The 22,075-nt window shown below is 36.3% G+C and overlaps 1 protein-coding gene across 6 annotated transcripts in view; it reads left to right on the forward strand.

The window, feature by feature from the left end:
• Positions 1 to 22,075, forward strand: part of Mob2_0 (MOB kinase activator-like 2) — an 85,557-nt gene that overhangs the window by 53,196 nt on the left and 10,286 nt on the right. The window contains exon 1 of one of the 6 annotated variants that reach the window (XM_054229391.1): positions 9,030 to 10,230. The exons of 4 other annotated variants lie outside the window; for them this stretch is intronic. The gene's annotated coding sequence lies outside the window, so the exon portion shown is untranslated. Of the gene's footprint in view, positions 1 to 9,029; positions 10,231 to 22,075 lie in introns of those variants that run through there. One more of the 6 variants, XM_011194827.3, reaches the window with a different exon arrangement.

A 22,075-nucleotide genomic window follows, 5' to 3' on the forward strand; every position in this document is an offset into this window, starting at 1 on the left:
TCACAACTGACCAGATATTTACCATGCGCCAAATCTTGGAGAAGATCCGTAAAAAGAGGATTGACACACATCCTCTCTTTGTCGATTTTAAAGCTGTTTTCGACAGCACGATGCCGCGATGTCTCAGTTTGGTATCCCTGCAAAACTAAAACGGCTGTGTAAGCTGACGTTAAGCAACACCAAAAGCTCCGTCAGGATCTGGAAGAACCTCTCCGAGCCGTTTGATACCAAACGAGGTTTCAGACAGTGTGACTCACTATCGTGCGACTTCTTTAACCTGATACTGGAAAAAAATAATTCGAGCTGCAGAGCTGAACAGAGAAGGTACAATCTTTTATAAGAGTGTACAGCTACTGGTGTACGCCGATGATATTGATTCTGCTCTGCGGAAGATTTATGGTCCCTTAAACATTGGCAACTGCGAATACCGCAGACGATGGAACGATGAGCTGTACGATATATACGACGACATTGACATAGTTCAGCGAATAAAAAGACAGCGGCTACACTGGCTAGGTCATGTTGTTCGAATGGACGAAAGTGCGCCAGCTCTGAAAGTGTTCGATGCAGTACCCGCTGGTGGAAGCCGAGGAAGACCTCCACACCGTTGGAAGGACCAGCTGGAGAAGGACCTGGCTTCGCTTGGTATAACCAATTGGCGTTACCAACTGTCAAAAGAAGAAACGAATGGCGCGCTGTTATAGACTCGGCTATAACCGCGTAAGCGGTGTCTACGCCTGTCGAGAAGAAGAAGAAGAAGGAATTAAACCAATACTTTTAGTCTTTTGATTTCTGGTAAATCGTTCGACTTTTAATACTTCGGAGGAATTGGGAACTGAGATCCGGATAATGATCTGGAGAATGTAGTGGAAGCTTTTCATAGATTTTCACCTTTTCAAGAACCGGAAAAGGAGGTTATATTCTATTTCAAGAAGATAATGGCAACAAAAAGCTTCATTACAACAACAAAATAACTATCTGGATTGGCTATAGTTCTTTGAATATGTAAATAGTAAGTCACTAAGCGTTTTGTCAGCATGCGCTGAAGCAGCTGGTCATTGGTTACGCTTCCATTGATTTGAAATTTATGCTTTCAGCGTCACGCTTTACAAGCAAAGTTATAACTTTTGTCAATTGTGGTTTTTGTTCAACAAATCGATCGATCCACCGTTTTACTGATGCTTAATCACTGAACTGTTGCGAATAAGCGTTGCGCTGATGACAATCGCACACACAAGCCCAACTCTTAGCGCCATTGATCGATTTTTCAATGGTCTGCAATTGGAAATGTACGTTCTAACATGGCACGGGCGGGGGGCAGCTGGCGGTTGGTTAATCAGCAGCAATTTTGTGGTACATCCTCGTTTGATTTCTTTCATTTTTTGCGTCTGTGTCTGCTGCCGCTTGGCGCTTGGCTACTCTTGCGTGTTAAAGCTTTGAGGGCGGTGCTGCCACCGTTTTTTTCGTTTTTGTTCTGTTTCTCTGTGTATGTGTGTGTGTTGATTGACGTTTGCTGCGCCGGTAAATGCTACAAAATCGGTAAATGGTCAATTATAACAAGTACTAAATTACCGATGAACCATTCGATTTGAGTTCGTGCTGGGTAATTATTTATTCATTAGCACAAGCTATCCAATTTGGCAGCGCGCATTCAACGCAACCTTGCCTCAAATTGGATGCGGCTGCGGTGATTATCTATTAGATCGAAATTATTTTATCTTTTTAATAATCATACGCCCGATTTTTTAAGCGCTTTTGTAATCCAAATTGCATCCGAAGTGGGGAACAAAGTGGAGCACTAGTTGCACACATTGGTTGCAAGACTCCACTGCAACACACATCTGGAGATTACAAAAAATGAAAATTAAATCCGTCTCGTCTTATGGCACTACTTAATTCTTTAGCGTTTTTTCATTAAATTTCTTAGTGGTTCTTGCTTTCTCTATTGGTCGGCGCTTGGTTCCACTTAAAAGCACGAAAGTCATTGGCGCTGGCTGTCTCCACCGAATTCTTTTATTTTTGTTCTGCTAAATCGTTCTCTACGCTTGTTTCTCCATTTGTCACGCCGGGAGTTTCAAGAAGTTGTAGAGCAACAACAACATCTCCAACCGATTACAGCCTCTAAAATAACAACAATTACAACTCGCCAATTACCTTCATTAGCAGCACCGTTGGAACGTGTTGTTTTTTGTCAACAACAACATACAACAACAACAACAATCTCAGTCAGTGTCAGCTTGTTGATGTTTTTGGGTCCAGCTTTGCTGCTGGGCTTAACCACTTGGTGTACCTTAAGCCAGGCGGATATAATTGCAAAGGCTAAACACTTTGACACACATTTCAATTTCGACTTTTTGATATTTTCTTTAACTTTAACTCTCTCACTTTGTTGTAGTTACATGTGGCGTCTGCGACAGCGCAAAGTGGCGCAGCGCAAATTGAATTCTAGCTTGTGGAGTTGACCGATTGCCCTAGTGTATACTGCTTGAGCGTTTAATTTCCTGTGCAAATTTTAGCGTTACCTTAAATGCCTGACTCCGGCGGCGATTTTAGTGCTTGCGCTACTTTTGGTCTTGTCTCAGAGCCTTTAGCGCCAGTGAAAATGTAGTCAATGTGGTTTCACACTGAGTCGGGCTTAATAAAAAGTATTACATTTTGTGATAATTCGGCTTGTAGCTGGTTAAAAGCTCTATTTTACTTTTGGTTTAAGAATTATTTCATTATTTTTGCTAAATTTGAATGAAAGCTCATTTTTTATAATGAAAGCTCGTGTAATGAAGCTTTTTATAATGAAAGCATTGTAGAGCTTTTATAATTTTCAATATTAAAGATAAGTTGAAGGGTTTAGGTGAGCAAATGAGCTTTGTATAATGAAAGCTTTAAGAGCTTTCATAATAAGCTTTGTAAAACTTTTGAAATTTTCAATATTAAAGAAGTTGAAGGTTTTAGGAGAGCAATTGAAGCTTTTTATAATGAAAGCTTTAAGAGCTTTCATAATAAGCTTTGTAAAACTTTTGAAATTTTCAATATTAAAGAAGTTGAAGGTTTTAGGAGAGCAAATGATGCTTTGTATAATGAAAGCTTTAAGAGCTTTCATAATTTTCAATATGAAAACTGATTTTAAATTATAGAAGAACAATACAGTTGAATTTTGGAATATAAGTCGGTTCGCAAGAACAATTATGAGCAGCGGATTGAGTCAAAGCTTTTCGAGGGCTGGTTTCAGAGCTCATAAAAACGGAAATCTTGATATGAGTTTATTAAAAACCGTTTTTTCGCAATTAAAAAAAAAATGTACTAAATAAACCCCAATTTTGTATTTTTACATTTGGAAATTTTATAAATGTACTTTTAATTGCCATTAAGCTCAGCTGGATGAGCTAATTGTAGCTTTTCGATTTATTTTTGGTGTGCTCACATGCAATATTCGCAACTTGTTTGGCTGCTTAAGTGTTTTATTAAATTTACAAACACACACTTACACTTAAATATAAGTTTATCTTTGTATTAAAATACAATAAAAAAATATTAAAGCGCTCGCTTGCGGAATCACACATGTCTGAGCGCCTTGTCTCCGGCACTTAAGCGCTGCTGACTCATTGGCGCAGCGACACACACGAAGGCGCGTTTCAAAAACACGTTTAAAGTCATGTGTCTTCGTCTGTTTTTTTTTTTTTTTGCTGTTTTTGTACTTTTGGTACGTGCCACCCTGTGCATATATATCTATGTATGTATTTAAATTTATTTATGTATATTTATGAATTTTCTCTTTTTATATTTTTGTTGTTGTTGTCGTTTTTGTTTTGCTATATTGTCGCAACGGGATTTTTAACGATTTATTGTTTGATCGCTTGGCCAATTCACAGAAATTAAATTTTTATTATTTGTTGTTTTTGTTTTTATTACACATTTGCCTGCGTTTTATCGCCAATATGATTCATGTAAGCAGCAATCAACCTTTGTTGTAATTCAGATTGTAAAAAAAAAATATTGGACACTTTGCATACATTTGTGCGCGCATTGTTGTTGCTTTAGTTGTTGCTGTGTATCTGCGAATCAAATATTAATTGGTTGCAAGCTTTATGCACAATTCCAGCGAATATCAACAGAATCACATAGAATTCTTGCGACTTTGACGTCTTATGCAACAATCGCAATTACAAAATCAAGATTTTTTGTAATTCTAAGAAACATTACCCCCCTCTCTTAAACCCCCTCTCGACTCGGATGTGCTCGGGTATCATTTTCCTTCACTGAATTTTGTATTTATTTGCCGCTAAATGATTTTCGCCAAAATAAAATTCGCTACAACAACTACAAAAAGTTCTAAATTCTATGAACTGCAATGCTTCTTTCAACGCCAAATTTGTTTGTTATGTCTTGGAATGATTTCTCAATTTATTTAATTTCCCAGAACCCGTTTGCTTTGCGTTGCTTGTTTATTTTTCGCGCATGTACCAAGCGAATTTCATTGCGCTAAATTTATACTTTTAAATTTGTACGTGGTTTTTGTTGTTTTGTTTTTGTATTTTTTTTTGCAAATTTTTTCTGCTTCTTCTTGCATCTTTGCTGGTTGTGAAGACATCACGGCAAGAAATTAAAAATGATCCGTAGCATCTCGACTCGCTTGTCCGGGTCTTGATGGTGCATGAAAAAAATAAAAATATAAATGAAATAAAATATAACAACAACAACAACAATTTAACTGGCAACTGGAATTGTAGCAGCGGTAATTGCCAGAAATTAAATTGGGTCAGCTTGGACAATTGGCTGACAATTTACTTTGGATTTCCATTAAAAGTGCGGTGGCACGGTGTGGGACGTCCGGGTAGAGATGCATTTGTTTCGTGGAATAAAAGCTTAGCTGCTGCGCTTCCTTGAAGTGTTTAGCTTGTGTTCTTAATGACTATAATTGACAGAAATCCTATTTAGTAATTCACTAAATTCAAAAGTAGGAATTATTTGGTAATACTCGAACTAGCTGGCAACACAGTTTAAAATATTTTTTTTTATTTATATTTATATTTATAATTTTATTCCTTTTTTAACATTTGTATTTTTTTTTTTTTTTTGTAATATATCTTCCAAATTTTTTTTATTATATTTACTTATATTTTTTTTTAATATATTTATTTCTTATTTTTTTTTTTAATATTTTATTTTTATTGTTTTAATATTCATTTTTCTTAGTTTTTTATAGTTTTTAATAATTTGTAATACTTTTTTATTTTGATTTATTTTTATAATTTTATTCTATTTTAACATTTGTATTTTTTTATTTTTTTTTTTGTAATTTATCTTCCAAATTTGTTTAATATAGTTTTTAATAATTTTTAATTGTTTTTATTTTTTTTTTGTAATTCTTGTTTTTTAATATATTTATTTTTTTTATATGTTTTTAATATTCTTTTTTTTCTTCGTTTTTTATTTTTTTTTTTGTATTTTTTATATTGTTTAAAATATTTTTTTTTTATTTATTTATTTTTTTTTTTGAATATATTTTTAAATATTTTTTCAAATACCATAATCACGAGTTTTTACTAAAATTTATTAATTTTAATTTCACGCCTCAATTCGTTGAAGCTGTCACACTAATCACTTTTGAGCATGGTGAATTCTTTATATCCAGATGTTTTATTTTATTTACTTTTTCTTCAAAACCTCAATCGCCTGACACTCATTATTGGCCCGCCTCCAACTATTTTTATATGTGCACATTTAGCGTTTCATAATTATAGTCAATTTTCTAATTGTACTACAAGGAAGCCACACCAGCGCACACACACACACCAACGCACACACATACTCGCACTCACCTTTGTCAACTTGTTGTTCTTAATCCATTTAATGGCCCGCAGCCCACAGGCCGCGCAGAAAGAAAGCGCTAAAAATGAATTGCTACTGTGTGGAATGGTCAAGTCGTAAATCAAACAATTAATAGCGCGCTGGCATCCTTGACCCACACACACCCACACTCATACACTCACACATTTGCTCAGCAATAAAATATGGCGAACAAATGATTGAACAGCGGCGACGTGTTGAGCATCGTAATAGCTTAAAATAATGGAAAAGCTGAAAGAAAAATATGCGTTTATTTGTTGTACAACAACAAGAGTACTAAGAAAAATTCAACACACTCAACAGAAAAACAATGAAATTATGCAGCGCTTCCTCTCTAGTCAAACACACACACCCACATGCCATGGCATCGCGCACGTGTGTGTTTCTTCAGAAATTGCTATGCAAAGTCGCATTTAAACAGGATATGCCAAGCAGCGATAGTCGCTAAAAGCATCGAATGCCAAAGCGCCTCTTATACTTGAAACGCTGGTGTGTTGGTGGAAGCTTAAGGAGTGGTTTTAAACAGCATATAAACCATAATTCGTAATAAAAAGCGAAAACAACAACAAAACCAACTTAAGGTCATACGGGTTATAGTGCCACATAGCAATGAAATGACATGCAAACTGAAGCATGTTGCCCTCTCTACTCCTCTCTTGATCCTCTTGCTCCTGCTCCTGCTGCCTTTGTTTGTCGCCATAAAACGACAACACGTAACACAGTCGGGCAGGTTCAGTCAAATTGGATTACTGTCAGCTATCCGCAGCTAGTAGCTACCGTGCTGTCAGTCGCTCCATTGGCATTAAAAATATTGATGGAATTTTTTATGTCTTTGCGTCGCAAAAAATATGAAGGTCAGCTGAAATTGCGAAGTTGTTGCGATAATGCGTTATGAAAATATTTATGATACTCGTGCATGTCCTGTGGTGAAATGAAATAGTTTGAGGCTGCTATGGAACTAATATTAAGCAGAGCTGATGGCTTGCGAGACTTCAATGGTTAGATCTCGGTCAGAAATATACCGGACCCTTAGTAGTGCAATGCAAATAACAAAATAAAAAAAAGCGGCTGACCCATCTCATGATTCTCTGCCAGGCAAGTTAACAAAGTCGATTTAAAAAAGGACATATTTATACCCTGAACAGGGTATATTAAGTTTGTCACGAAGTTTGTAACACCCAGAAGGAAGCGTCGGATAAATAATCAGTATGTTGCACTAAGTCGATTTAGCCATGTCCGTCCGTCTGTCTGTCTGTATATATACGAACCAGTCCTTCAGTTTTTCAGATATCGTTTTGAAATTTTGCAGATGTTATTTGCTCTTCAAGAAGCTGCTCATTTGTCGGAACTGCCGATATCGGACCACTATATCATATAGCTGCCATACAAACTGAACGATCGGAATCAAGGACTTGTATGGAAAACTTCCGCATTTTACTACTTCACGAATTTTCGTGTGAGTTATTGCTCATAGAAATAATTTAATCTCCGAAAAAATTGTTCAGATCGGTTCACTATAGCAAATAGCTGTCATACAACCTGAACGATCGGAATCAAGGGCTTGTTTTTACTTACTTTTTCTTACGTCTTTAGATTTGCTTAAACACATAGTTACTAAAAGAAATGCACCTGTGAAGGGTATATTAGCTTCGGTACAGCCGAAGTTAACGTTTTTTCTTGTTTTTGGCTCAATTCGAGGTTCGATATAGCGTTTGTAGGGGACTTCCCGCTTCTGGATATCATTTTAGTTGTAAGATTTGTCTCCTGCTTTAAAATAGGTTTCATTTTCGGGGATCATGTATTGACTTCTTTCTCTGAGAACAGGGAAAAAGTCGCTGGAGCCCGGATCCCGGGAGTACACTGCAAAACAAAGCAGTTTGAAGTCCAATTCAAGCGAGTGTGAGATCGCGTGGATCCTAATATGCACAGCGCTGTCACGTTCCCCACATTTTTATGAATATTGATCTAACACGTTCCTGTCCTTTCATCCTTTGATGTAGAGTCTCAGCTAGCCCAATCAACCGATATTATTGTTGATATTTGGTTTCGTAACCCCATCTTCGTCCAAAAGCATCATCGTTACTTTCTTATATATAATTTTGCCACTAAGTCTCCAATTCGTTTGTTTCAAACCCATTGTTTAACCCTTAATTTCACGTGAGGATTTAATGTGTGAGAATCGAGTTAATAATTTCCTAGGAAACTGCCTATTTCGATTGCATATGCATAATCTTATATAACTGTTGTTTACATTTTGCAACAGCGAGGGTGTGAAGCAACTCTAAGGCACTCGACTTAATTACAGTAAACAATAATTAAAAAAATAATAGTATGCATATAGCCTGCATAAATAACAATAAATAAATACGTTAATTGTGAGACTTTCGAAAATTTAGTGCAGCGCCATAATTAATATAATGGATTCACTAAAAATTACTTATTAGCAGGCGACACGTTAATAATTCAGCTACTAAAGCGTCAGTAATAATAAGGTTGAGCACGTAGTGAGGCGTGAGTTGTAAGGGAAAAAAATAAACCCTTGCACTGTGAACTCGTGGTGTTTTAATCAGTTTTTTGTTTGCTCTGCCGCTCGCTCCACTCTGTGCGACCTTTAGACGACTGCTGTAAACAAATAAATAATACATAACCTCATAAGAGTGAAAAACATAAATCTTAATAAATTTTCACATTAATATTCCTAAATATCAGATTCGTTTACGCTCGTTTACGCTCGATTTCATCTGCTGCCTCCAACAACACGCTTCCATACCTCTGGTTCTCGCTGGAGGAGGTGCGTTTTGCTTTTCAACAGCTCGAATTTATGATTCGCAATTATTACTGACAATCAACGTCGTGAAAAGTAGTGGCAATTACTGTGGAATCAGCGAAAATATAGACAATGAAAAATAGTAGAAATAACACAAACAACGTGATCATTAATTGATGCCACTCAGCAGCGGAAATTTGAAGCGTTCTATAGCTAATAGATAGATGGCTTTAATATTCTAGTTTTTTTTTGCTGTGTTTGCTTTCACCGCTAGCTTGCTTCCCCGACCACTGTCGCGCTGGGTTAATTAAATAAATGGCACACACGCTCGTTCGTTCCTCATATGGCTTGCTGTTGTTGTGGCAACGATCAGCTGGTCAATCGCACACGAACAAATCACATAACGTGACACAATGACGGGGCAAAAATTAAATTTTACAACAGCACAAAAGGCACAAATGCAAAAGTGCAAATCTAAAATTAATTGTTTTAACAAATTTGAACTTGGCTTGTCAGCAGCGCGGCGGATCGTATGTTTGCCGCGATCGCTGGCAAACTCGTTCGGTGACGGCGCTGTTGCAGCGTTGCAATTCGTGCGCTTGGCCAGTTATGGCGCGCTGTGCGCCGTGACATTGCTGGCGTCGAATTCGTGCGCATATCGAACGATATTTGTCGCAATTACTGTTGCGACGACGATCACCGAACGCTGAAATTATCAATCTTCGCAGTGACGTCATTTTCATAAGTTCACTTTTGTGTATCTAAGTGATCGTGCTTATCACAGGCGCTCATAAGACGGGCGCTAGCTGCGCTAACGAAGGCAAATAAACGAAAGTTGTTGATTCGGCGTTGCTTTATCGATTCGATATGTAGCACAACGAAACAAAAAACAGCTGATTTTTGTTGGTTGTATTGTAGAGCTTACGATCCAAAAACCTGCCCAAAAGCGACGCAATTAAACATGTGTAACAGTATTTCGTTTCATAGTAGCAAACGCAAGAAATGGCGTGAGGTGCAAAAGGTTTTATAAAGCTCGCTGCTAGAGTGTAGACAAATGTATGCGTGTACTTCCGTGAGCTGTCCGCCAAGATAACATATCAATTGCAGCGCCGAAGCAGCCATCGATCGTGGGTCGGCCTGCCAACCTGCCTGTCTAGCTAATACAAAGCGTTGACGCTCAAAGAACTATGTATTTCTTGGGTACGGCGCGACGCTCAGCGTTGAATTATGGTTATCGTCGTCGGCGTTTACACTCATTAAGTTTGCTATAGCATATCGATCGTGAGCAGCGCGATCGCAATCGCAATCGCTAGTCTAGCGGATGACGCGCGCCCTCTCAGCTGACGTAGCACTCGCTAGCATATGCAATGAGCTTATGAGAACCCAAGGTGAGGCGCGTGAGGAGGGCGGCTTGCAAAAACTGTACACAATTGCTCGCGCCGGGGCTGCGCTGACAGTTGTCCGTGCTGGCGCTGCTAGTGCTAGTTAGTTGGTCGGTCGGTCGAGCGGTTAGTTGTTTGTTTGGTGCACATGACCATGTAATTGCTACGGCGATCGCGACAAAATTGACGTGAGAATAAACAACTAAACGAGAAAAAATAACTGAAAAATAAGCAAAAGTATTAAATAGACGCAATAAAATAAAACTAACCTAATAACTCGTTAGTAATAACCGTAGCTATGATCATTGATCGTGTGTGTAACGTGCCGTGCTACCTGTGTCACTGTGGTTTCTTTTTTTTTGTTGTATTTCATAATTTTGCAAATTTTTACAAAGCTTCTAAAGGCAAGAAGCCGCGTAGTAAACGTGTTTTGGTTGGTTATGTGCTTGTATGGCTTGTCGAGTGTGAATTGGAGCAGCACAACTCAAGCATTTGATTGATCGCGTTGCCCTTGCTTGAAGCAATAATAAAATGAATCACTTGCGCTGGCATAAATTGACCTGCTGACACTTTAAAATATACGGAAATTGTGTAACAATAAGCGTATTTGCTTTCAATTAAAAATCATTTGACTGAAAATAGCAGAAATTAGCTCTGCTTATGCGAAAATAGCGTGAGCCAATACCTACTTGCATAAATATATACCCAGGAAATTGATATTCGTACTCTGATAATGCGTTCTAAAGTAAAATACGAAAATACGCAGCAATGAAGTGAAGTACATAAGTGCGAAATTATGGCATGCTTTGGGAAAATAACAGAATTACAGGGAAAATAAAACATTTTATAGCTAATATGTTGCCTTTCCTCTAATCTGAGCTCGAAGACTCTTTGAAGATCACTGTTCTTTCACGCCGAAAGCCGTATTTAATGTGTGAAATATCAGTAAATAAGTATCAGATGATAAAGATCACTGATCGTTATATAGGAGACTTAGAGTTTCTTCGATAAATATTATTTCAATACCCCTGTAATCAGAAATGATTAATAAGAAATCCAAAAGTTTCCAATAACAACAACATAATAAACCAAATTTTACTTATCACAGCTGACCAAACACCACCCTGTGTAGATCACTGATCGCTGCTGTAGTACTAAAGTATAAGATAAGCCCGTGTATTGCTTATGAGTGCCTCTGCCTCCAATTCACCAAAAAATCAAATTATAAATTATTTATGTTGCAAAAATTATATCAATAATTAGCAGCTGTCTAGACCTGTCCGGATCACGTGACTCAATAAGTGCGAATTCACGCTAGTAATGACAACAATAATGCAGCCACTTGTTATACGATTTCATGGGTCAGCATAAAAATTCCAGTTCTGAAAGTTTCAAAGAATTAGTGAATGAAATCGCTTTGAAGTGTACAGTGTAAAAGTGATCTACACACCTGGCGATCAAGTGAAGTGCGTTCAAGTGATTTAAGACGAGAGAACAAGAGATGTGTTTTCAATGCAATAAAATTTAGTGAAAAATGTGGAATGCTTTAATAAAAAAGTGACATGAGCTTTATGGAAAGAACCTAAAAGTGATCTTGATAATCTGAAATTATGTTGTGTTCAAGATGGACAATAATATGGGATTTAAAATGAAAGTGGGATACACCTTTTCGTATCACGAGAGTGTATCATCTATAAAGCTGAGCTCAAAGTGCAATATACACAAGTGATCTTCATTAAGAAAAATATGAAAAAGTGATCGATTGTTCGTCGTATTAGTGCACGAATGTGATCTTCAACACCAACATTCGTACAAATGGACTCGGAACTTTATTAAATATTTGGATCACTTATGTGATCTTAAAAAGTGATCTTCGTTTTGAATTGTGTTGAATAAAGCAACAAAAGTGATAATAATTTTAGACTTGACTATGAGTGATTTAATGTCTTCAATTAAAGCAGTTTAAAGCTGTGTTTTAATAAATAAAAATGATTTTTGAAAACAAGAAACTGATCACTGATCATTCAGCGGAAATTTTGCACTCCAAGAATGTTTGCCTAGTACCATGCACAAGTGCCAACCATAAATATTTTAACCTAATAAAAGTCACACGCAATTTTTATTGCCAATATCCGTGTTGAAACAAACTCATTTGGCCGCTGCATATTTTGTGTGTATTTCGCACTCATCAAATCATTTTTTTTGTTTAATCCCCTTCCTCACACACTATGTAGCTAATAAATTATGAAACTTAACGTGTCTCTTCCGCATTGGCCGCATGGACGTCATTGCGGTCGACGAATTCGGGACGGATTTTGTAAGGTTCCCCCCAAAAATGTGTGGCATTCGTCAGGCGCGTCGAGTAGTGAGTGGCATTGCAAAGTGCAAATGCGAATATGGCGGCATGTGACATTACTCATTTCATGTTTGTTTGTTGTTATGCGCAGTTAATATTTATTTTTCTTTTCCTTAATATTATTAATATTATTTTCTCTTGGCCTTTGGCCGACTGACGCATAATTGTTTGACAATAATTCGTTGGTCACAATTTGTTGGTCGCGTAGTACATTTCAACTTGTTGTTTGTGTTGTTGTTGTTGTACGTTTCGTTTGTTTTGGCCCGTCTTCGGCTAAATTGGCTAAATTTGTAAAGCCTTAAAAATAACTATCAACACGTTATAAACGCTGAGCTTTACAATGCGCTTTGTGGGCTTCTTTTCAACGTGAAGAGCGTTTATTGTTTGCTTTGTCTGTTAGAGTGTTGTTGTTGTTGTGCTTTCTTCGCTCTTTTCTTCATTTAGTTTTTTTTTTTTTTTGTTTCATTATGCGTTACTAATGTAATTGTCTTCCTTGTTCTTCGCTTTGTTGTTTTTCTTGTTGTTGTTGGTTTGTGTCGCATTTAAACGCCAGCAATTGTCGTTTTAATTAAACTTTCAACTGTCTGATTAGCTGAATTCGATTCGCTTAATTTACAATTTACTTGAACGCTTGTGCGCCGAGCGCTCTGTGGCGATCTTCGTGGCGCTTGCATTGCATTCGACTATTCTCTCTGCTGGCGCTCTTCGGTTCTTCCACCTTTGCTGCAGCACGCAATTGCGATTTGTCGAAGCTTTTGCGAACGTCATGCGAACGTCCAACACCACCTCTGCCACTCATTCGTCCACACTACCACCACACACGATGGCACTCAGCTGTTTTGCAATTGAAATGTCAACAATTTTCTATTAAAATTTATTCTTCCCCTGCTCACTCGCCCACCATCCGGCGTTGGCTCGGCGCTGTGTTTGGCCTTACCTGTGTGATATTCTTCCTCGTTTGCTGTTGTTGCCATCTCATAAACTCTATTGTCGTCGTCGTCGCGCATTTTCATGTTCGTGTCAATCGAAAGAATTGAAATTCTTATTTCTCAACTTTTTTTTTCTCACCCATTAATATATTGGTCTCTAGGTGTTCGCTCATATTTATTGTTGCATGCAAATGTTTACCTACGTCAATCGCAGACGTCTGTTGTTTGAGGAAAAAGCAGCCATTTAATTTTATTGTGAACCTGTTTGCGAAACTAAACATATGATGTATGAATAAGCTGCGCGAGTTCGCCACATTTGCAGCTGCAGTCTTCAGCAAGCAGAAGAAGCTAGCTTAAAGTGGGAAGCTTCTAATGTTCATATTGTTGTTGCTCGTGCAAAAAATGATGTCAAGGGCAGTCACTCAATGGGGGCTAGTTCCTGTATTCTATAATGACTTTGTTATATTTGAAGAATTATAAGTAATTTTTTATATATACATTCATCGAGTCTTTACCACGGACTGTTCTCAACAACATTCACATAAAAATCGATATAACTTCTGAATGGTCAATGTTCAGAAAATACTGAAATACAGTTAACTTGAATGTACTACCGCATGCTTCTTAATCACTCTTTTAGTACTATAGCGTGACTCTTGAAAATTGCTTCATTAATAAAAGTCAGTAATGATGGGGACTCATATTAAAAATTCTATATTGCTTTATTATATTGCACTTATAGCACGCTTGCAAGGTGTATAAGTATAAAAAGCAAATTGTAACGAAAATTATCGAATTAATCGATAAATATCGAAGTTTTATAATCGATAAATATCTAATGCTTTAATGGTCTACATCTTTGGTTCCGCCGTTTTTTTTTTTTTGTAAATTTAAGGCTCTTTTGTATAAAATCGGTTACAAAAATGTTATTCAAAATATTTGCCGTCGCTAGCTACTACTTTTGACCATCTTTCTGGCAGCATGCGTATTCCGTGACGAAAGAACTCCTCAACTTTCGGGTCTATCCAAGTATCAATCCAATTTTTGACTTCTTCATAAGAACTGAAGTGCTCGTTGGCAAGACCGTGTGCCATCGATCGGCACAAGTGGTAGTCAGATGGAGCAACGTCTGGAGAATACGGCGGATGGGGTAAGATTTCCCATTTTAGCGTCTCCAAATATAGTTTGACCACCTTTGCGACGTGAGGCCGAACATTGTCATGCTGTAGAATGACTTTATCGTGTCTTTCCTCGTACTGTGGCCGTTTTTCTTTCAGTGCTCGGCTCAAACGCATAAATTGCGTTCGGTATCGATCTCCTGTGATGGTTTCACTTGGCTTTAACAACCAATTCAACATCTTCGAAAATCTTCTCCCTTCCACCGACTTGCCGGTCTTCGACTTCATAATCACCATTCTTAAAACGTTGAAACCATTTGCGACATGTTCTTTCACTTAGCACATCCTCACCGTACGTATCCGAAAGCATTCGATGAGCCTCAGCCGCACTTTTCTTGGAATTCAAAAATAAAAGCAAAACTTCCCGCAAATGTCTACAATTCGGCTCAAAAAGTGACATTTTGACAGTTGAGAATATGTTTGGGATGCAAAAAGATCTCTATAAATATTTTGTTGGGTTAATGTTGACACAAATGTCCAAGATCGATATAAAACGATTTAATCGACCAGTGCTTGACCCTAGAGACATCTATTGGAAAACGGCGGAAGCAAAGTTGTAGACCTAATATATTCAATAAATTTGAGAAACTGTTTTTGTGGCCTGTCTGTGCTCTGTATTACTGCTAATATATTTTTGGATTATTTGATTGATCTGTTTTTCACTCTCTCTCTCTCTCTCTCTCTCTCTCTACACAAAACAATGATCTTCCTCTACTTTTGTATTAAACATAATAATAATCGATATATTTTTTAAAGTAATCGATAGTTAAAAATCGTAATTTTAATGAAGTTATCGTTTATTTAAAATCACTGCTTTCCAAATTCGACAAATTATCGAAAAATCATCCAAAGTTGTTGTTGTTTTAACGCCGAAAAACATTCATGAAAATATTTTGAGAAATATTAATCTTCTATATTTTTTTAAATTTCTTTTTTTCAATATTTTTTAAAATTTTTTTTTTTTAATTTTTTTTTTAATTTTTTGTATTTTTTTTACAGTTTTGTAATTTCTCACATTAAACACACCTTCAAATACATTTGTATACATATTTTACCTAGAATTGCCCACCATTTTACACATTAAATCTATTAATTTTGATTAAAAGGCATATTTTGCGTTGTAAGTCATGTTCTTTGTTCTTTACTTGTCGCCTGTGCCCCCTTTTGGCATAGACATTCAAAACACCCAAGCAGTGAGATATCTTATCACTTCGAGTATAAGGTATGCCTATTTGTACATAAGTATGTATGTTTGTTATTTTCAAATCGGAAACATGTGATTATTTTGCGCCGATATATCAAAGCAATATTTATAAATGTTTTTTTTTTTTTGTTTTTGCCATTGAAAAATTTGTTTGTTCGCTACCGTGCTCACTACTCACATGTTTGTCTCGCTTGCTGTTTTTCCACAAAAAAAGAGTCATTCCTTTGCTATTTGTCATTGTCACAGTGACTTGCCACTGCTGTTTGTGCTTAGCAATTTGCTAATATTACTTAGTTACTTACTTTGTTGTATGTAAACACACGACAATTTTGCGGAAAGTATTCTCAATAATTGCTATTTTACAGCGCGTGCTGAAAAACATTTTCCCCCAATGAATTACTAATTCCTTTACAATTCCCAGCGTTATTGCTAACATGTGTGGAGCTGTGCAGCTGGGTTTGGTTGTCGTCATTATTTATGATTCTATTTGGAATTACTGTCTTTATTGCCACTCATTTTCTCGATAAAGCAATTTGTCAGCGATTTTATAGCAACATTTGGTGCGATTAGTTGCTGAAGCGTGATATATATTTTTGGAGAAGCAAATGAGTAGAGCAGATCGCAAGTTTAGGTAACTAATTACGCATTAGGTAGTATATCTTGGAGGAGAAACTTGAAGATCTGAATGAAGGAAAGTTAATTTGTGGTTTTTGAAAACTGTTACCCTCTATTTTTATTATCTATAATATTATATTGAGCAGCGACTGTCAACAAATTTATTCGAAAATATTGAATGTTGTGATTTCCGTTCAGAACACTCGTTCTTTGGGCTAGTACTCACACCCTCAACTCTTCCAACTACTTCAGCTACCTTTCATGTGTCATACGCGTTCAGAACCCTCCTTCTTTTGGACCAGTACTCACACCCTCAACTCTTACAACTACGTCATTAACCTTTCATATGTCATACTCGCATCCTTATCACAACTTTTTTTGTATTTTTTGCATTTCAACTTATTTAACGCCGTGTACTACGCAATTAACCCAAATGACGTCACTCATACGCACTGTTGATCCGCGCCTGCGATACCAGTTGCCATTTCCCTATATTACCTCATCCATCGCGAAATCAACAAAAATCGGCAGAGTCATTAACACAAATAAGTGATTTTATTGCTTTTGCATATTTGCATGCGTCAATTGACGGTGGTGGAAACAACAACAACAACAACCACAGAATAAACGAATTTCAGGCGATTATCTTTAGTGCGGCCAACTCGTTATCCAGTGCATGGCATTAAAGTAGAGGTGTGCTGAGTTAATTTTTAATTTCTGTATTTACTTTAATTCCACCGCGTCGCATCGCATTGAGCGTCAGGCAACAGGTTTTCGCATGCAATTTTAATAATATTGATGAAGAAGCAACCTTAATTTCACTAATTTCCACGTGACGCAACTGAAAGCCTTGCACTTAATGCAATTTCACTTGTATTTAGTGTGGCAGGAGCGTGTGTGCTTTCATGCATGAGTAGCACTGACACTTGGTTTCGAGTAAGAAAATGCATTTTCCAGCCTTTTTTTTCTGTGTTAGTATGTATCAGTGGCATGCAACGCTTATCAAACGCAGCATATGGACTAACTAGCTGTACGGTAGAGCCTTCACTATGAATTTTCATACAAATTACTTTACTCACACATACCTAAATGCTGTACATGTGTAACTGTAATCACAATTCATATTTGTGACATGCAATGCATATGTAACGGGACCTTGAAATGCCAATCAATGCGCTGTCAAGCTGTTGCGTCTCCATAGTGAAACTCATGTACTGCCCTCCTCAGCGCCACCCACTCATACATGTAGTTCTTCACTTGCATGTTGCATGCGTGCAGCGATAAGAATGGTCTGTAGTCTCGCACTACATATCGCATGCTCTATGTAAACACAAACACACACACACACGCTCACACGCTTGCGTTTGTACTCATTTGTGTAATGTGAATTATTTACCTATTTAGTGTGTCACGATAGTGCGATGTGGCAATACCAGCTGTATTGCGTTGCCATATGTTCGCTGATAAGCCATGCTGTCACACTACAGCATAGCAAGCAAGCAAGCTAGCGAGCGAGTGAAAATGGCGGCGTGCGAAAGCCTGCAGAGAGGGGTAGTGTAGTTGCTGGCGAAAAGGGGTTAACTGGCATATCTTGTTACCAGCTGGAAATAATTAATTTTCCTATACGTAATCAGCATTAAATGGCTTTTGTTGCTCTTGTTGTTGTTGTTGTCGCTGTTGCTTTCATTTTATGACAAATGTGCTTATGTGGTGAGAGTGGGGAGTGGGAAGTGAAGGCGAGTTGGTAATTATTTTTGCGCTTAAATGTTACTTAATACTCGTAGCTGGCTCGAGCTTATAATTAAAGCTTTTTTGTGACGGGTTTGTAGAAAGGATTAAAATGTGCAAAATCACTTAGGAAAATATATGGCAATGGTTTATCTCAAATGCTATGTTATATAAGTAAAAAATATTGCTATGAGACGTAGACTTTTCATATTGAATAATATGCTCAAGCTGCCTCTCTTTGAGGTTAGGTTAGGTTAGGTTGTAAGGCTGTTTCCCAAAGGGAAAACACACGTAGACTTTAAAATATAGTCCTTTGTGAAGCCTGGATCCCCCCCTATATTAACAAATTAGGAGTCGACAAAGCGCCCTGAACCTACTACAAATCTGCAGAGATTTTTAACCTCTATATTCGCTATTTCGCGAGCCTGTTCTAAAAATTGAGATCCAAGAAATCTCTTTCTTGATCACGCAAAGGCGAGAGACGATTCCATCTCATCCTTCTCCATGCAGCTTCTACAGCTAGCATCCGGTAAGATTTTTAACCTTACAGCATGGATCCCAATGGGGCAATGGCCAGTAAGAACCCCTACGAGTAAGGAGAGGTAAGGTTTACTTTGGGCGAAAAGTTCAGTAGACCTTCCGCGGTTAACCTTAGGCCAGAAGTATCTTGCAACTAAGCATGTGTTGGTAACTGACCAGCGCCTACCCAGCTCAGCTGAAGCCCATCTGTCCAATAGCAGACCGCAGTAGGACAATGGTGCCCCTACATGCTTCCATGCTTCTAATAGTGAGTCCGTCGTTCCTGACCTTGCAAGCTCATCAGCCTTACAATTCCCCGCGATTCCGCAGTGGCCAGAACCCAGACTAGTCTAATTGAAAAGTATAACGATGCCACCGACAGTGAGCATAGGCATTCCTTAACCAACCCTGAACGCATGGTCAATGAACTCAGAGCTAGTATCGCAGCTCTACTATCCGAGTGGATCTCTCTCTTTTGCTATCAACAAATATTGGCTCAGATTATGGAAAATTTCTATGAAGAGAGTTTAAGGAGAGATTATTGCTAATGTGACGTCATCTTAGCTGTGAATGGAGAGTGCAACAGCAATAGTCGCTATTTTAAAACAAATAGACTAGCAAAGAAGTCTACGTGCTATTGTGGCGTCAGTTAGAGACATCTTGAGATAATTGCCAATGATTTAATTCTCAATAAAATATAGAAGCTTGAAAAGTGCTCTTTAGCTACGCGCAAATATCAACTAGTTTCTTTTATTAACACAGGAAATGTTATCTTTACAAATTATTTCTTTCAGGCATTCGGCTAAGTTTCTTCTTATTTGCGCTCCAGCCATTGTAGCTCACCAAAAATTTTCCACTTGCACCGAATTCATATTTTCCTAGACACCCGTGTAGATTGGCTTAAGTTTATGTACACTCATTACATATTGACTGATTAACTGTATATTTACATGCATATTTACATATACCCTTCCTCCCACAAGAGCATTCGTGTCTACAAATGCCCGTTCCACCGTTCGCGCTTCCAACAGCCGTCTGCCTGAATTTCAACAATTATTCCATATTGTATTGTGATAATTGCGCTGGTCTGCTGTGACCGCTGCAATTAAAGGTTCTAGCGCCACAACAACACGGCAAGAGACGCACCTCCACCGAAAAATGACTTTGCGCAGCCGACTGCTTGACTTCGTACTTCTTTACTGTTGTTGTTTGTTTTTTTTTTTTTTGTTGTAACGTGTATTGTTGCAACTGTTGTTTGTGTTTTCTCTCCTCCTCCTCTTCTTCTTCTTCTCGTTGTTGCTTGTGCGACACCATTGTATTTACCGCTATTAATATTGCTGCCTACAACCGTTAAGGGAATACAACTCGTAAATAACAACAAATGCTTAATAAATATTCATGGCCCAATTGGGCGAAAGAAAGATTAAATACAAATACAGTTGTATATCTGTGTATGTATGTGTGTGTGTGTCAATATTGTTGAAAAAAAAACTGTTGTACCAACTTGGGTATTTATTATTGTTTCTCTTGTTGTTGTTGCTGTTACTGTGTATTACCACTGCGCTCAGCGCGTAGGCGTGTGTTGTTAATAATGTCATCATCATCAGCGTTGTAATACGCAAAAGTAGAGCAGGCGGCAGTAGTGCTCAGTTAACGCAGATTATCTACCTTGTATTTAACTATCTGCGTCTTGTCTGATTGCAATAACTGTTGCTCTTGCTGTTTGTTTTGTTTGTTCGTCGGTAGTGGTGTGGTTTTGTGTTGCATTGCGTTGTTGTGGGAGTTGTTGGCGCTGATGCAAGTGAGATGACTTGCAAAATTGTTAGCTTTATTTATTGACTTCTTTTTAATTTTTTTTGGACTTCATTTATTGTTTTTTCATTTCATGTTTTTTATTTTTATTTTTTATTAATGGACTTCATAAATAAATTATTAGAAGATTTATTGAATTTTTCATAAATTTTGCTTTTTATTATTTTTATGATAAATATTCACTATTCTTTCGCGCAGTTTTTTATTTTTAAATTATTTTTGTTCCGTATAATTTTTTGTTGTTTTTGTTTTTATATTTTTTTTATATTTTTTTCTGCATTTGCCCTTAATTGCCCTTGTTGATTGCATAAACAGGCATATTTAAATAAAATTTCACACACACACACACTCATTATTTACTTTCCATTTTCTATTATTTGCCTGCGAAAATGAATAAATTCAGCATTTCAACTCGGTAATTTGCATGCATGAATAAAGAAATAATATTACTTCTTGATTCCATTTCATTTCATAGATACAGTCTGTGCGAAAAATTTGCAAAATTTAAGAAAAAATATTCTAAAAATAAAAAAAATTCTAAAAATAAAAAAAATCTAAAACAAAAAAAATCCTAAAAATAAAAAAAAATCTAAAAATAATAATTTTAGAAATCAAAAAAATTGAAATAATATTACTTCTTGATTCCATTTCATTTCATAGATACAGTGTGTGCGAAAAATATGCAAAATTTAAGAAAAACAAAATTTTAAAACTAAAAAAATTCTAAAAATAAAAAAAATTCTAAAAATAAAGAAAATCTAAAACAAAAAAAATCCTAAAAATAAAAAAAATCTAAAAATAATAATTTTAGAAATTACAAAAATGGAAATGATATTACTTCATGATTCCATTTCATTTCATAGATACAGTGTGTGCGAAAAATATGCAAAATTAAAAAAAATAATTTAAGAAATTAAAAAAAAAATTAAATAATATTACTTCATGATTCCATTTCATTTTCTAAATGTAGAATATGCAAAATTTAAGAAAAAAAATTCTAAAAATAAAAAAATTCCAAAAATAAAAATAAAAATCCAAAAATAAAAAAAAATCTAAAAATAAAAGTAAAAATAATTTTAAAAATAAAAAAAATCCTAAAAAAAATAAATTAAAAAAATCACAATCCAATAATCAAAAATATTTTATTAACTCGTTGCCTAAACAATAACTATTGTGGTTTTAGGGAGGTTTATAAAATTTTTTCATTTAAATTTTTTGTTATATTGAAAAAAAATTATAAAAATTAATTGAAAATAAAAAAAAAATAAGTTTTGAAAATTTTTGAAATTTATTACTGCTTCTCTATAACCATATGTTGGATGAAATGTGAAATTAGTTCACAGTATTTAATGTTTTAAATGAAAAAAAGAAGTCTTTATTAATAAATGCATACATTTCCTTATATACACAACTGCAAATTATTTGGCCATTTAGCGCAGCACTGTGAATTGACATCTTGCCATTTGCAAATACACATACACATCTATAATCACACATATATATATAGACAATCCCACAGGCAAAAGTAAATATAAACATTTATTCTTAAAATCGCTTTTGATTTCGCCATTTTTTTGCGGTCAATAAAGATCTGCAAGCTCTGCATTTGTTTACTCTCATTTTTTATTGTTTTTGTTGTTGCCACTCGTTGTTTATTTACATTTTCGCTGACAGCTGGTTTTTATTATTATTTTTGATTGAAACAATAATTTCTGTTGCAACACGACGGCTGCTGGATTGT

The sequence above is a fragment of the Zeugodacus cucurbitae genome, chromosome 4 (assembly GCF_028554725.1).
Source record: "Zeugodacus cucurbitae isolate PBARC_wt_2022May chromosome 4, idZeuCucr1.2, whole genome shotgun sequence".
NCBI classification, from domain to species: Eukaryota; Metazoa; Arthropoda; class Insecta; order Diptera; family Tephritidae; genus Zeugodacus; species Zeugodacus cucurbitae.